Source organism: Ochotona princeps, chromosome 16, assembly GCF_030435755.1.
Source record: "Ochotona princeps isolate mOchPri1 chromosome 16, mOchPri1.hap1, whole genome shotgun sequence".
In the NCBI taxonomy this organism is placed as follows: domain Eukaryota; kingdom Metazoa; phylum Chordata; class Mammalia; order Lagomorpha; family Ochotonidae; genus Ochotona; species Ochotona princeps.
Window position 1 is genome coordinate 10,865,536 of NC_080847.1, and position 13,371 is coordinate 10,878,906.

The following is a 13,371-nucleotide window of genomic DNA, read 5'->3' on the forward strand; positions in this document are numbered from 1 at the left end:
AGGATGGCCCAAAGCCTTGGGACCCTGCACCTGCATGGGAGACCTGGAGAAAGAAGCTCCTGGATCCTGGCTTCAGATCAGCTCAACTCTGGCCGTTGCAACCATTATGGGAGTGAATCAAAGGATGAAAGATCTTTCTCTTTGTCTCTCCTCTCCACAAATCTGATCTGCCTTTCCAATAAAAATAAATCTTAAAAAAAAAATTATTCCTTCATGCCAATGTGTACAGCAAGTACATTAACCTGTAGACACTGTCTTAGGAAATCATGGACAATGACAGGTCTTAGAATCCATACTTGAACGGAGTCTGTGCAGTACAAAATGGAATCTGTCCCCTCTACCACATCAGTAGTCTGTTTACTGAAAGGGACATTAAAAGCCTATGCTCAGGGCCCAGCACAATAGCCTATGGCTAAAGTCCTCCCTTGAACATGCTGTTGGGATCCCATATGGCCGCTGGTTCTAATCCCGGAAGCCCTGCTTCCCATCCAGCTCCCTGCTTGTGGCCTGGGAAAGCAGTCAAGGACAGCCCAAAGCCTTGAGACCCTGCACCTGTGTGGGAGACCTGGAAGACGCTCCTGGCTCCTGGCTTCGGATCAGCACAGCACCAGCTGTTGCGGTCACTTGGGGATTGAATCAGCGGACGGAAGATCTTCCTCTCTGTCTCTCCTCCTCTCTGTATATCTGACTTTGCAATAAAAATAAATAAATCTTCAAAAAATTTAATTAAATTTAAAAAAAAATTTACATGAAAGACAGTGTTCTACTTTTCCATACTTACTATTGTCAGCAAAAACTACTAAAATGCCCTCCATAAAATGGCCCTAGGTGTTTGGATGCTCAGCCAGCAACTGCCGCACTCCCGGCCCCAGCTCCCACCTGGACAGACCCTGGGACACAGGTGACGGTGCAGCCCCACCGTCTACAGCTGCACCCAGTGAGGCAGGCATGTGCTTCAACTGTCACTTGTGCAGATCCTGCACCGGAGACACCGAATCTCAGGGCTGGAAAAGGCTGCCGAGCAGTCAATGTACGCCTTCCTTGACACCACACTCGCCACTTTCCAAGGCGAATGGGCAACACGAAGGCCACTAGATGCCACCTTTCAAGTAATCAACACACACAACTTGAGGAGCAAAGTCTACTTCGATAATTCAAATTAACAAAAACCACAATGAGGGTCTCTCCTCCTCTCTCTATATCTGACCTTGTAATGAAAATAAAATAAATCTTAAGAAAAAAAAACCCACAAGGAATACAGAGAGCAAAATCATAAACCACCAAACTTCTTGTCCAACGACATTTTTCCACAGGATGACAAGCAGAAACATTAGAAGGTAATTTTATACTACAATAACAAATTTTCCCTAGCATATTCTTTATGTATCTAAATTCTGCTGATTTTGGATATACACGTGGGAGTGTGGTCCAAAGAGGCAGGTGAAAGAAAACAGTATAATATTATTTTGCTGGGGAGAGGAGGGGTAAGGCAGACTTAGAGACAAAGGGAGAGATCTTCCACCCACTGGCTCACTCAAATGGCCACAATGGCCAGAGCTGGGCCAGTCTGAATCCAGTGACCAGGAGCTTCTTCTGGGTCTCCCACGCAGGTGCAGGAGCCCAAGGATTTGGGTCACACTCCACTGCCCTCCCAGGCCATTGGCAATGAGCCGATCAGAAGTGGAGCAGCTGTGACTCCACGGGGAACGGCAGTGCTTCAGGCAGAGGCTTAACCTGCTAAGCCAAGGCACCAGCCCCACAATATTCATTTATTTAGATATATATATTTTTTAAACTTTTTGATGATGATCACATGGTTGACCAGGGTGGGAAGAATTGAGGGTTAGGGAAAAATGGGTAAAATCATTGTTTCCAAATTCTCTATTGCTTCTTGTCTCTGGGGGGAAAGGGAGAGATAAAGGGGAAAGCCCCACCCAGCTTCCCAAATGTTCCAGTACCCAGGGAGAGGGATCACCACCAAACACCAACCCAGGGTCCCACTACAGTGCCTGTTCTAAGCGTTTGGACCAGTGGTTTAGATAGTTATGAAACATTGTCAGTTTCGCCGATCCAAAGATGAATCAGCCCTGCTGATGGCCACTGGCTGACACATTCAACCTCAAACCTCCATTCTCCTAGATTTTTGCTGTCATCATTTGCTGGGGTAGTTGTCCGATTTTAAACTCATATTTCTGATACGCAGGGGGTAAAGTACCACTGACATTAACGTTTAAATAAAATATCTAGAAATAAATTTGTCCTAAGCACTGTATGAAGAAAACATGAAATCTAGGATACATTCATCAAAAGGCCTAAAATAAAAGCTACACAAATGCAAACATACCATATGAATATGAAATTATTAACAAATTCGCGCCTCCAAAATCAGTATATGCATATATACAAGGGTGCCTCAAAAATTTCATGAAATTTGTACAACTGATTGTCTATACAGAAGAAAATTATGTAAGACATCCTCCCAACACTATGTAAGTATTACTCCAGAAGAAAAAAAAATACATGTATATATTTTTCTAAAGAATTTTAGTATTTTATTTTATTTTATTTTATGAAAGCTATGGTTCATCTACTCCATGGAATACTACTCAGCTATTAAAAAAAAAAAAAAACAAGGGCCCAGCGTGATAGCGTAGTGGTTAAACTGTTTCCCATCCAACTCCCTGCTTGTGGCCTGGGAAGGCAGTTGAGGACGGCCCAAAACCTTGGGACCCTACACCTACGTGGGAGACCCGGAAGAGATCCTGGCTCCTGGCTTTGGATTGGCTCTGCACCAGCCGTTGTGGTCACTTGGGGAGTGAACCGTCGGACGGAAGATCTTCCTCTCTGTCTCTCCTCCTCTCTGTATATCCGCCTTTCAATAAAAAAAATAAATAAATCTTTTTTAAAAAAATGCAGTTCTTTGTGGCCAAATGGGCCCAACTGGAAACCATAATGCTAAGGGAAATGAGCCAATCCCAAAAGGTTAGGTACCACATGTTTGCCTTAATTTAAGATGAAATGATGTCAATATGGAAAATAGTACCTGTAAAATGTAATATTATCTCAACCTCAAACAGCCTATCTCACATGCAATAACATATTGTGAAGTAACCAATGAACCAACAATCAATGTGAGTCAGACTGCTTATGATCTACATCAAAGAATTGTAAAACCTAATACACTTTTAATACCCTATGTTATCCCATAATGGGGCGGGAGAGCAGAGAAATCTTCCATCTCTCTAAAATGTGTGAGGAAGATGTGAAATACAACCTACCAGGATCATAATTGGTAACTCAAAGACAACAGACTCGAATCAGCATTAGACAATAGTTAAACTACAAAGACATATAGGGGGAATCAAGAGCGATCCTGACAACCTCTTAACAGGAGCTCATATGCACAGAGCAGGAGGGGCCCCAGAGTGGAGCAGGGGGACAGGGGGAGGCTTGTATCCCAACCCTGAAGACCTCACCAAGGACTATCAGTACGAGCACCATTTTAAAAAATTAAAAAATAGGGCCTGGCGGCGTGGCCTAGCGGCTAAAGTCCTTGCCTTGAACGCCCTGGGATCCCATATGGGTGCCGGTTCTAATCCCGGCAGCTCCACTTCCCATCCAGCTCCCTGCTTGTGGCCTGGGAAAGCAGTTGAGGACGGCCCAATGCTTTGGGACACTGCACCCGCGTGGGAGACCTGGAAGAGGTTCCGGGTTCCTGGCTTCAGATCGGCACGCACTGGCCCGTTGCAGCTCACTTGGGAAGTGAATCATCAGACGGAAGATCTTCCTCTCTGTCTCTCCTCTCTGTCTATCTGACTTTGTAATAAAAATAAATAAATCTTTAAAAAAAAAATTAAAAAATAAAAAATAAAGAATTATTTTATTAGAAATGACGCCCATACAGGATCCAGGCGCTTTCAAGGCAAGGACTTTAGCTGCTAGGCCACGGTGCCAGGCCCACAAAAAATATATTTTTTAAGTTTATTTTCATCAACTTGAAAACTAGAGCTACACAAATACTTCACTTAAAAAAAAAAACTTAACATTTTATTTTATTATTGGAAAAGCGGATATAAAGAGGAGATACAGAAAGATATTCTGTCTGCTGGTTCACCCCCAAGTGGCCTCATTGGCTGAAGCAGAGCAAAGACAGTCTGAAGCCAGGAGCCACAAGCTTCTTTCAGGTCTCCCAGGCAGGTGTAGGATCCCAAGCCTTTGGGCCGTTCTCTATTGCTTTTGCTCAGCTCAGCTCCACTCACTGCAACCACTTGGGGAATGATCTAGCAGATAGAAAATCTTTATTCTATATCTCTCCTGTCAACATGCCTTTCCAATAAATAAAGGGAAAGGTGAGAAAAGAAGGAAAAAAAAACACAACTATAAAACTCCAGGAAACATTAGCAGGAATCTGGGCAGGAAGCACAGAGCATCCGGGATTCAAATAAGACATTCTCATAAGACAGACAGACTTCCCAAGTGTTGGCTGAACCACTGCACCAACACTAGTACCTTAAAAGATCTGTTTCAAAGATCAAGATGAGAGCCCGGCACAGTAGCCTAGCAGCTAAAGTCCTCGATTTGCACGTGCTGGAATAACATATGGGCAGCGGTTCTAATCCTGGCAGCCCTGCTTCCCATCCAGCTCCCTATTTGTGGCCTGGGAAAGCAGTCAAGGACAGTCCAAAGCCTTGGGACCCTGCACCCCTGTGAGAGACCCGCAAGAGGCTCCTGGCTTCAGATTGGGTCAGCTCCAGCCATTGCAGCTGCTTAGGGAGTGATTCAGTGTGTATTTGGTACATGTATATCCGACTTTCCAATAAAAAATAAAATAAAATAATTTAAAAATAGATCAAGATGAAACTATATTTACCGAGCACAATGTGCTAAGACTTGTTACAGAGGGGCAGATACTGTGGCACATGTTCTGGAAGCTCTACTTCCAATCCAGCTCCTTGCCAATAAGCCTGGAAAAGCAATGGAAGTCAGCCTAAGTGTTTAAGGCCCTGTTGTCCCTATGGAAGACCACGATGAATCTCCTCTGACTCCTGGCTTCAGCCTGACACAGTCCCGGCCGTCATGTCCATTTGGATCTCACTCTCTGTCTCTCCTTTTGGTCTTTGTAATCCACTTTCAAAAATCCATAAGCAAATTTTTAAGCAGACTTGCAATAAATGGAATGATGTCTTTTGTAAAAACAAAGAGTTCTACATGTTAGTACAGTAGATAAAGTATACATCCAGACAAACACTGGGGTCCGGCACCGTGGCCTGGCGGCTAAAGTCCTCGCCTTGAATGCACCAGGATCCCATATGGGTGTTGGTTCTAATCCCGGCAGCTCCACTTCCCATCCAGCTCCCTGCTTGTGGCCTGGGAAAGCAGTCAAGGACGGCCCAAAGCTCAGGGATCCTGAACCCGTGTGGGAGACCCAGAAGAAGTTCCTGGTTCCTGGCTTCGGATTGGCGCAGCACCGGCTGTTGCGCTCACTTGGAGAGTGAATCATCGGATGGAAGATCCTCTATCTCTGCTTCTCTCTGTATATCTGACTTTGTAATAAAAATAAATAAATCTTTAAAAAAAAGACAAACACTGAAGAAAAAATATAACTGGGGTAATATGGCTCTAAATAATGGGAGAGGTTTAGGGAAATCAGTAACTTCAATTTTTTATTCATTTATTTGGAAAGCAGAGAAACAAGCAGACATCTCCCATCTGCCTACAGAGTCAGAGCTGTGCCCAGAACTCAGGCCGGTTCTCCCAGACTGAGGCACAGACACAGCTTCTTCGGCCCTCATCGGCACGAAGCTGGAGTTGGGAATGTCGCCAGGACTCGAACTTCAACACTCCAATACAGGACACAAACATCCCAAACAGCACGCTGCCATGCCAACACCTACCAGTAAATTAATAACTTCTTAATAATAAAGAGAATAATTGTATTTTTATCATGTATTTAATCATTAGATTATTTCATACAATAGAAACAATATACAAGCACATTCTTCAAACACAGGTGGAACCTGTAAGTGAGGGCGGCCGTGTGAGATCCATGTCACGCACTCTGGTGACCGGCCTGGCCCCGCCCTCCCGCTGCTCTCTGCTCCACCATGATCCTTCTCCCAAACACGTCTAAACTATCCATCTTGGAAAACTGAACTGACTGTTCTCTTTGTTCCTTCAGCCCAAACCACATACAGTTAGTTGGCTTAGGTATTTCATGACAGTGATAAAAAACTGGTACATGTTTCAGAGGTCAGTCTATTTCCACTGGTACTAAGTTGGGAAGCTCAGTTTTTTTTTTTTTTTTTAAGACTTATTTATTTTTATTGGAAAGTCAGATTTATAGGAGGAGAGACTGAGAGAAAGCACTTCTGCCTGCTGGTTCACTCCCCATGTGGCCACAATGAGCGGAGCTCAGCTGATCTGAGTCCAGGAGCCCAATCTGGGTCTCCCACATGGGTGCAAGAACCCAGGGCTTTGGACCATCTTCCTCCACTTTCCCAGGCCATAAACAGGGAGCTGGAAGGGAAGGGAGCAGGCAGGATATGAACTGGTGTCCATATGGGATCCTGGTGCATGCCAAGGCGAAGACTTCAATCACTGGACAACTGCGCCGTGCCATCAGTCTCTTCTGTCAGTTCCCCTGCATAACGAATTACATAATATTCCAAAGAAAGAAACATGGCAGTGGTGAAACATATGTCTTTGACACTGCCTGAAGCTTCCGCTGAATGAAACAAGGGACAAAAAGTTACACTGATTTCAGGATTAAACATCTAAATAGTATTCTCAAAGACATGAAAAAAAACCATTCTATATACTTTGTCTTTTTTAAAATATGTATTTAGGGCCCGGCAGCGTGGTCTAGCGGCTAAAGTCCTCGCCTTGAAAGCCCCGGGATCCCATATGGGCGCCGGTTCTAATCCCGGCAGCTCCACTGCCCATCCAGCTCCCTGCTTGTGGCCTGGGAAAGCAGTTGAGGACGGCCCAATGCCTTGGGACACTGCACCCGCGTGGGAGACCCGGAAGAGGTTCCAGGTTCCCGGCATCGGATCGGCGCGCACCGGCCCGTTGCGGCTCACTTGGGGAGTGGATCATCAGACGGAAGATCTTCCTCTCTGTCTCTCCTCCTCTCTGTATATCTGGCTGTAATAAAATGAATAAATCTTTAAAAAAAAATAAATAAATAAATAAAAAATAAAATATGTATTTATATTGGAAATGCAGATTTACAGAGAGAAGGAGAGACAGAGAGGAAGATTTTCCATCCGCTGGTTCACTCTGCAAGTGGCTGCAATGGCTAGAGCTAATCTGATCTGATCTGATCCAAAGTCAGAAGCCAGGAGCCTGGGGTATTTTCCGAGTATCCCACATAGGTGCAAGGTCGAGAACTTGGGCCATCCTCCATTCCATGGACCATCTCCACAAGCAGGGAGCTGGATGGAAAGTAGAACAGCTGGGACATGAACTGGCACCCATATATGCCATGCTTGAAGGTGGAATTAACCAGACAAGCCATTGTGCCAGTCCTTATATCTTTTCTGAACTTGAAAATAAACCTCACGAACATCAACTCTAGGAGCCGCATGTGAATACCCTGCAGAACATCCCATAATTCAGGGTCCTCACCCTGTAACTCAGGGTCCTCACCGCGCTCGGCTCTGACACTGACCAGCTATCACAGTGATGTGCATGAACGCTTTTTCCAAAGTATTTTCACTGTGATTTTGCACAGTGATCACCAAACATCAAGCCCTGTCAATGCCTAGGGCATATCACACATGTGATAGTTCTTATCTTCCAGCAGCTTAGGGAAAAATAGACAATTCAACTGGTACTACAAAACTGCTATGCTCCTTTGCCTGAGAGAAAACACATCACACTCGTCAGCCTGGGGGCAAAGAACAGGTTCACTAGGTGGAAGCAAGAAACACATTCCCGGTGGCATGGCCTAGCGGTTAAAGTCCTTGCCTTGAAAGCACCAGGATCCCATATGGGCGCTGGTTCTAATCCCAGCAGCTCCACTGCCCATCCAGCTCCCTGCTTGTGGCCTGGGAAAGCCGTTAAAGACGGCCCAATGCATTGGGACACTGCACCCGTATGGGAGACCCGGAAGAGGTTCCAGGTTCCCAGCTTCGGGTCGGCGCGCATCGGCCCGCTGCGGCTCACTTGGGGAGTGAAACATCGGATGGAAGATCTTCCTCTCTGTCTCTCCTCCTCTGTGTATATCCGGCTGTAATAAAATGAATAAATCTTTAAAAAAAAAAAAAAAAAAGAAAGAAACACATTCCCGGAATAGGCAGAACAAGGAGAATAAAAAATATACAACATTAGCGCAACAGCAAAAGGGTCAGTGTTTAACAAAATTCATAAACGCTAGTAATATAAAAGTATTTCCTCATTCTACTTTCTTTTTTAACTGGAAGGGCAGATCAGAACTACAGACAGGAGAAACACAAAGATCTTCCATCCGCTGCTTCATTCCCTAAATAGCAGCTATGGCCGGAGCTGAGCCAATCTGAGGCCAGGAGCCAGGTGTTCTTCCCAGTCTCCCAAGTAGGTGCAGGGTCCCAAGGCTTTGGGGCTTCCCCCACTACTTTCCCAGGCCACAAGCAGGCAGCTGGATGGGAAGTGAAGCAGCCAGGACATGAACCAGCACCAATATCGGATCCCATGGTTCACTAACAGAGGCTTTAGCTACTGAGTGTCATTGTGCTGGGGCATCCTCATTCTACTTTAATTAATATCACTTACTAAGATTTCATTATTGAAAAACAAAATAAAGTATCTACACAGCCCATCTTCTCACTAGTAGAAAAAAACACCATTCAACACAATACATATGATCAGGGGGACAGGTGCTGCAGGACAGTAGGCTAGACCTCAGTCTGCAGCACCAGCATCCCTTACAACTGCCAGTTCAAGTTTGGCTGTCCTACTCCAAACCAGCTCCAGGCTAATGTACCTGGGAAAGCAGCAGAGGAATGCCGAAGTCCTTGGATCCCTTAGAGAGAAGGAAAGACAGAAAGATCTTATGTCCACTGGCTCCCTCACCAAGTGAACGCAATGGCCGGAGCTGAGCTGGCCAGTGCACTCAGTCTAATGAGTGAATCAGTTAAGGGAAGATATTCTCTCTCTCTCTCTCTCTCTCTCTCTCTCTCTCTCTCTCTCTCTCTCTCTCTTTCTCTGTGTGTGTGTGTGTGTGTCTGTCTGTCCTTCTCTGTGTAACTCTGCCTTTCAAATAAATAAAACAGTCTTTTAAAAAAGGGGAAATCAAGCCTTATGAAACTTTTAAAAATTAGATTAATTATTTTAAAGTCAGTGCTACAACAATCCATCTTCCATTCACTGGTTCACTCCATAAATGGCTGCCAAGGCAGGGGGCTGTACCCAGACAAAGCCAGGATTGCCAGGAGTTTCTTCCTGGTATCCCACATGGGTGAGGAGCCCAAGGACTTGGGCCATCCTCTGCTGTTTTCCTAGACCATTAGCAGAGAAGTGGAGCAGCTGAGACTTGAACCAGTGCCCATATGGATTCCTGCCTCTGCTATTGGCAGTTTAATATACTGTACCACAATGCCAGCCCCTATACAGACCTTTTTAAAAGGAAACTAAAACCAACTTCTTTTCTTCAACTTGAAACTACACAGTTTCGCCATAGGGAAGCTTAGAAAAGAGTTTCACTAACTTGAGCTGTAAAAACAGTAATGGAACAACTACTTTGGATTTGTATAATCATTTACAAGAATAAGCTCTGATAATGAAACAGTATACATCAGCCACTCTGTAAGTCTTAGTTTTAACCCTAAAGCTTATAAACAGAGGAGTACAAAAATTCGCTTAACAGCTTAACAGAGCTGATATGGAGCTGCTATGTGGGTTAAGCCTCCGACTGCAGCTCCTAGCTTCCCGTACAAGCACGAATTCATATCCTGACTGCTTTACTTCTGATTCAGCTCTCTGCCAATGTCAGGGAAAACAGGCCCAAACCAACAATTCTAAAAAAAAATTAATTTTTTTAAAAGGATTTATTTTTATTTTTATTGGAAAGGCAGATATACAGAGAGGAGGAGAAATAGAGAGGAAGATCTTCCATCCAATGATTCACTCCCCAAGTGGTCGTAATGGCTAGAGCTGAGCCAATCCGAAGAAGGGAGCCAGGAGCTTCTTCCGGGTCACCCACACAGATGCAAGGTCCCAAAGCTTTGGGACGTCCTCGACTGCTTTCCCAGACCACAAGCAGAGCTGGACGGGAAGCAGAGCTGCCAGGATTAGAATCAGCACCCACATGAGATCCCGGTGCATTCAAGGTGAGGACTTTAGCCACTACACTACGATGACAGGCCCTAAAAATATTAATTTAAATTAAAAGCAAAATTCTAGGCCCAGCACAATAGCCTAGTGGCTGGATCCCTGTTTTGCATGCACCAGCATCCCATATGGGCATCTAATCGAGTCCCGGCTGCTCTACTTCCCTTCCAGTTCCCTGCTTGTGGCCTGGGAAAGCAGTGGAGGATGGCTCAAAGCCTTGGGACCTTGCACCCACGTGGGAGACCAGGAAGAAGCTACTGGCTCCTAGCTTTGAATCAGCTCAGCTCTAGCCATTGCATTCACTTGGCCAGGGAGCCAGTGGACATAAGATCTTTCTGTCTCTCCTCTCCGTATATTTACCTTCCAATAAAAATAAATAAATCATAAAAAAGTAAGATTCTAAAAGTATTTAGTTGTTTCACATCTCAAACATTTAGGTGCACATTTTTCTCCTATTTCCTGCCTAAAGGACTCCATACCATTAACCTTATGACCAGACAGGTTGAAAAATCCTGGGCCGCCCAATGCACCAGACCACAGCGATACAAGCAGCACACTGGAGTCTGCAAAGCCACTGCCCATGGCTTCCCCGGAGACTCCTGCTGAAGGACCTGGAAGGGGTGGTGGCAGTAAACACCTGACCTTTACAAGGCTTTATACATCAAGTGCAAAAGTCTCCTGTATTTTTCTCATCTTTTTTTTTCTTACGAATCTATTAATTCTTCATTGACAATATTAATAACCTGCTTATTTTTCTACCAAATTGTTTGACTAGGTTTTAAAAATAAAAAAGCGGGCCTGGTGTAGTGGCCTAGGGGCTAAAGTCTTCACCTTGAACGTGCCAGGTCCAATTCTGGCGGCTCCACTTCCCATCCAGCTCCCTGCTTGTGGCCTGGGAAAGCAGTCGAGGACGGCCCAAAGCCTTGGGACCCTGCACCTGCACAGGAAACCCGGAAGAAGCTCCAGATTCCTGGCTTCATATAGGCGAAGCTCCGGCCGCTGCAGCCAATTGGGGAGTGAATCAGCGGACAGAGATATTTCTCTCTTTTTCTCCTTCTCTCTGTATATCTGATTTTCCGATAAAAATAAATAAATCTTTATCCTCTAAAAGAAACTGAATAAAATTAAGAGATGAAAGCCAAATAAGCACTGAAAACAACTCACAAGCCAATGAATATTCGATTAAACGGGCAGCCACTGTGGCACAGTGGGTTCAATCAACACCTACAATGCCTGCAACCCATAAGAACACAGGTTCAAGTCCTAGCTGCTCCACTTCCAACCCAGGTCACTGCTAACATTACTGGGAAGGCAGAGGTGTATGGCCCAAACACCTGAATCCCTGCCACCCATGTTTTAACCTGTTTTATGGAGTTCTTACCTCCTGGCTGGACCTGGCCTAGCCCTAAGTCACTGTGGCCATTTGGGGAGCAAACCAACAAATGAAGATCTCTCTCTAACTCTTCAAAAGAAAGAAAACAAATATTTTTTTTTTTTTTTTAAATTAAGTACAAGGGTGTCAGTGCAGTGCCATACCAGCATAACCCTCCATCTGTGTCACTGGCCTATGGGCGCCAGTTCATGTCCCAGCTGCTCTACCTTCAATCCAGTTACCTGCTTGTGGCCTGGGAAAGAGGCAGAGGATGGCTTATGTCCTTGCGACCCACCACCCACACGGAAGACTAGGAAGAAGCCCCTGGCTTCCGACTGGCTTAGCTCTGGCTATTGCAGCCATTTGGGAGGTGAACCCATGGATGGAAGGCTCCTCTCTGTAAAATCTGCCTTTCAAATAAAAACCAATTTTTAAAAAATATATATATATATAGACATATACACACAAGCACTTAAAACTGCTAAACAAGTTGCTACTTGAAGAAAAGCAGTATTTTTATATTTTTCTTGAGGCTTAATCTAAGTAAGAGTTTTAAGGCTCTGAGATCAGTTAAGTCCTGCAATACACACAAAATTCAAAAATCCTCATCACATGCAGGTAAGAGGATTAGGCACTACAAAAATGTGTTTTGCTATGTAGATACCCAAATCAATGTTTTAATTAAAAATAATATTTTGTAAAATACTCAACTTATTATACTTGCACAGTTTTCATAAATACCAAAATAAGTGGGTTTGCATGCCAACAAATTTTTAAATTCACTTTTAAAGTAAATATTGGGGGGGGGGGGCAAAATATCACCAGGGCACTACTAATAATTTCCGTACTTGTCAATTTCATTCTTAAAATATGCCAAATCAGAACTGCTGTCAGTCAAACAGACCAAAGAGCAAACAGCTGTTACCACAAGAAAACTGAAAGCAACTTTTCAACACTGCTCATTTCAAGCACAGTTCCCAATAATCCTAAACAAAGCTGACATTCGTGCAGGTGCTGATCAACCAACGCTGAACTGAACAATACTCTGCCAACAAAGTGTTAATGCAAAAGAAACACTTTTGCCCTGTAAATACAAACCACTTGGGAAGGAGCAAGCAAGAGAAATAGAAAATTTAGAAACAATGATCACACCCACTTTTCCCTACCCCTGATGCATCCTACTCTGACTATGTTAACATCATCTAAAATAAAAAACAAACAACAAAAAAAAAGAATGAGCAGTTTAAATGCAAATTCATACAATATGAAAGGAACTGAGTTTAACAGCACTCCAGGCTCTCCCAATCTTACAGTTGGAAAAGTTAAACCAGAAACGCACTACAGCAGGAACGACAAGGGGCTACTCGGCAAATGACTGAACCCACATTGGTGCTCAGTGGCTGACAGTTCCCTTAAACCAAGAGGAAATCCCACAGATTCCGATGAACACACATGCACAGAACCACTAGTTCATGTAGTTTTAAAAATCTCCTTAAATAACAAGAACACGAAGTGTATACTGAAAACACTGAGTTGTCACGCGACTTGTGCAAGCATTTATCTAGCCTCATCTCAATAACCCAGTGAGAATAACGCCTCTCTCTGTGGTTCAGAAGTATTAAAAGATGCGATTCAGTTCAAGTCACAAATTCAAATTTCAGCAGTCACTAGACTGTGACCTCCCTCAAATA

At 44.2% G+C, this 13,371-nt stretch overlaps 1 protein-coding gene and 1 non-coding gene across 2 annotated transcripts in view; both read right to left on the reverse strand.

The window, feature by feature from the left end:
- AP1G1 (adaptor related protein complex 1 subunit gamma 1) overlaps window positions 1-13,371 on the reverse strand; it is a 72,540-nt gene that overhangs the window by 57,443 nt on the left and 1,726 nt on the right. The gene's annotated exons all lie outside the window — the stretch shown is intronic.
- LOC118757766 (small nucleolar RNA SNORA13) lies at window positions 958-1,090 on the reverse strand. The gene has a single exon (XR_004995369.1). It is a non-coding gene; the product is annotated as a small nucleolar RNA SNORA13 (small nucleolar RNA).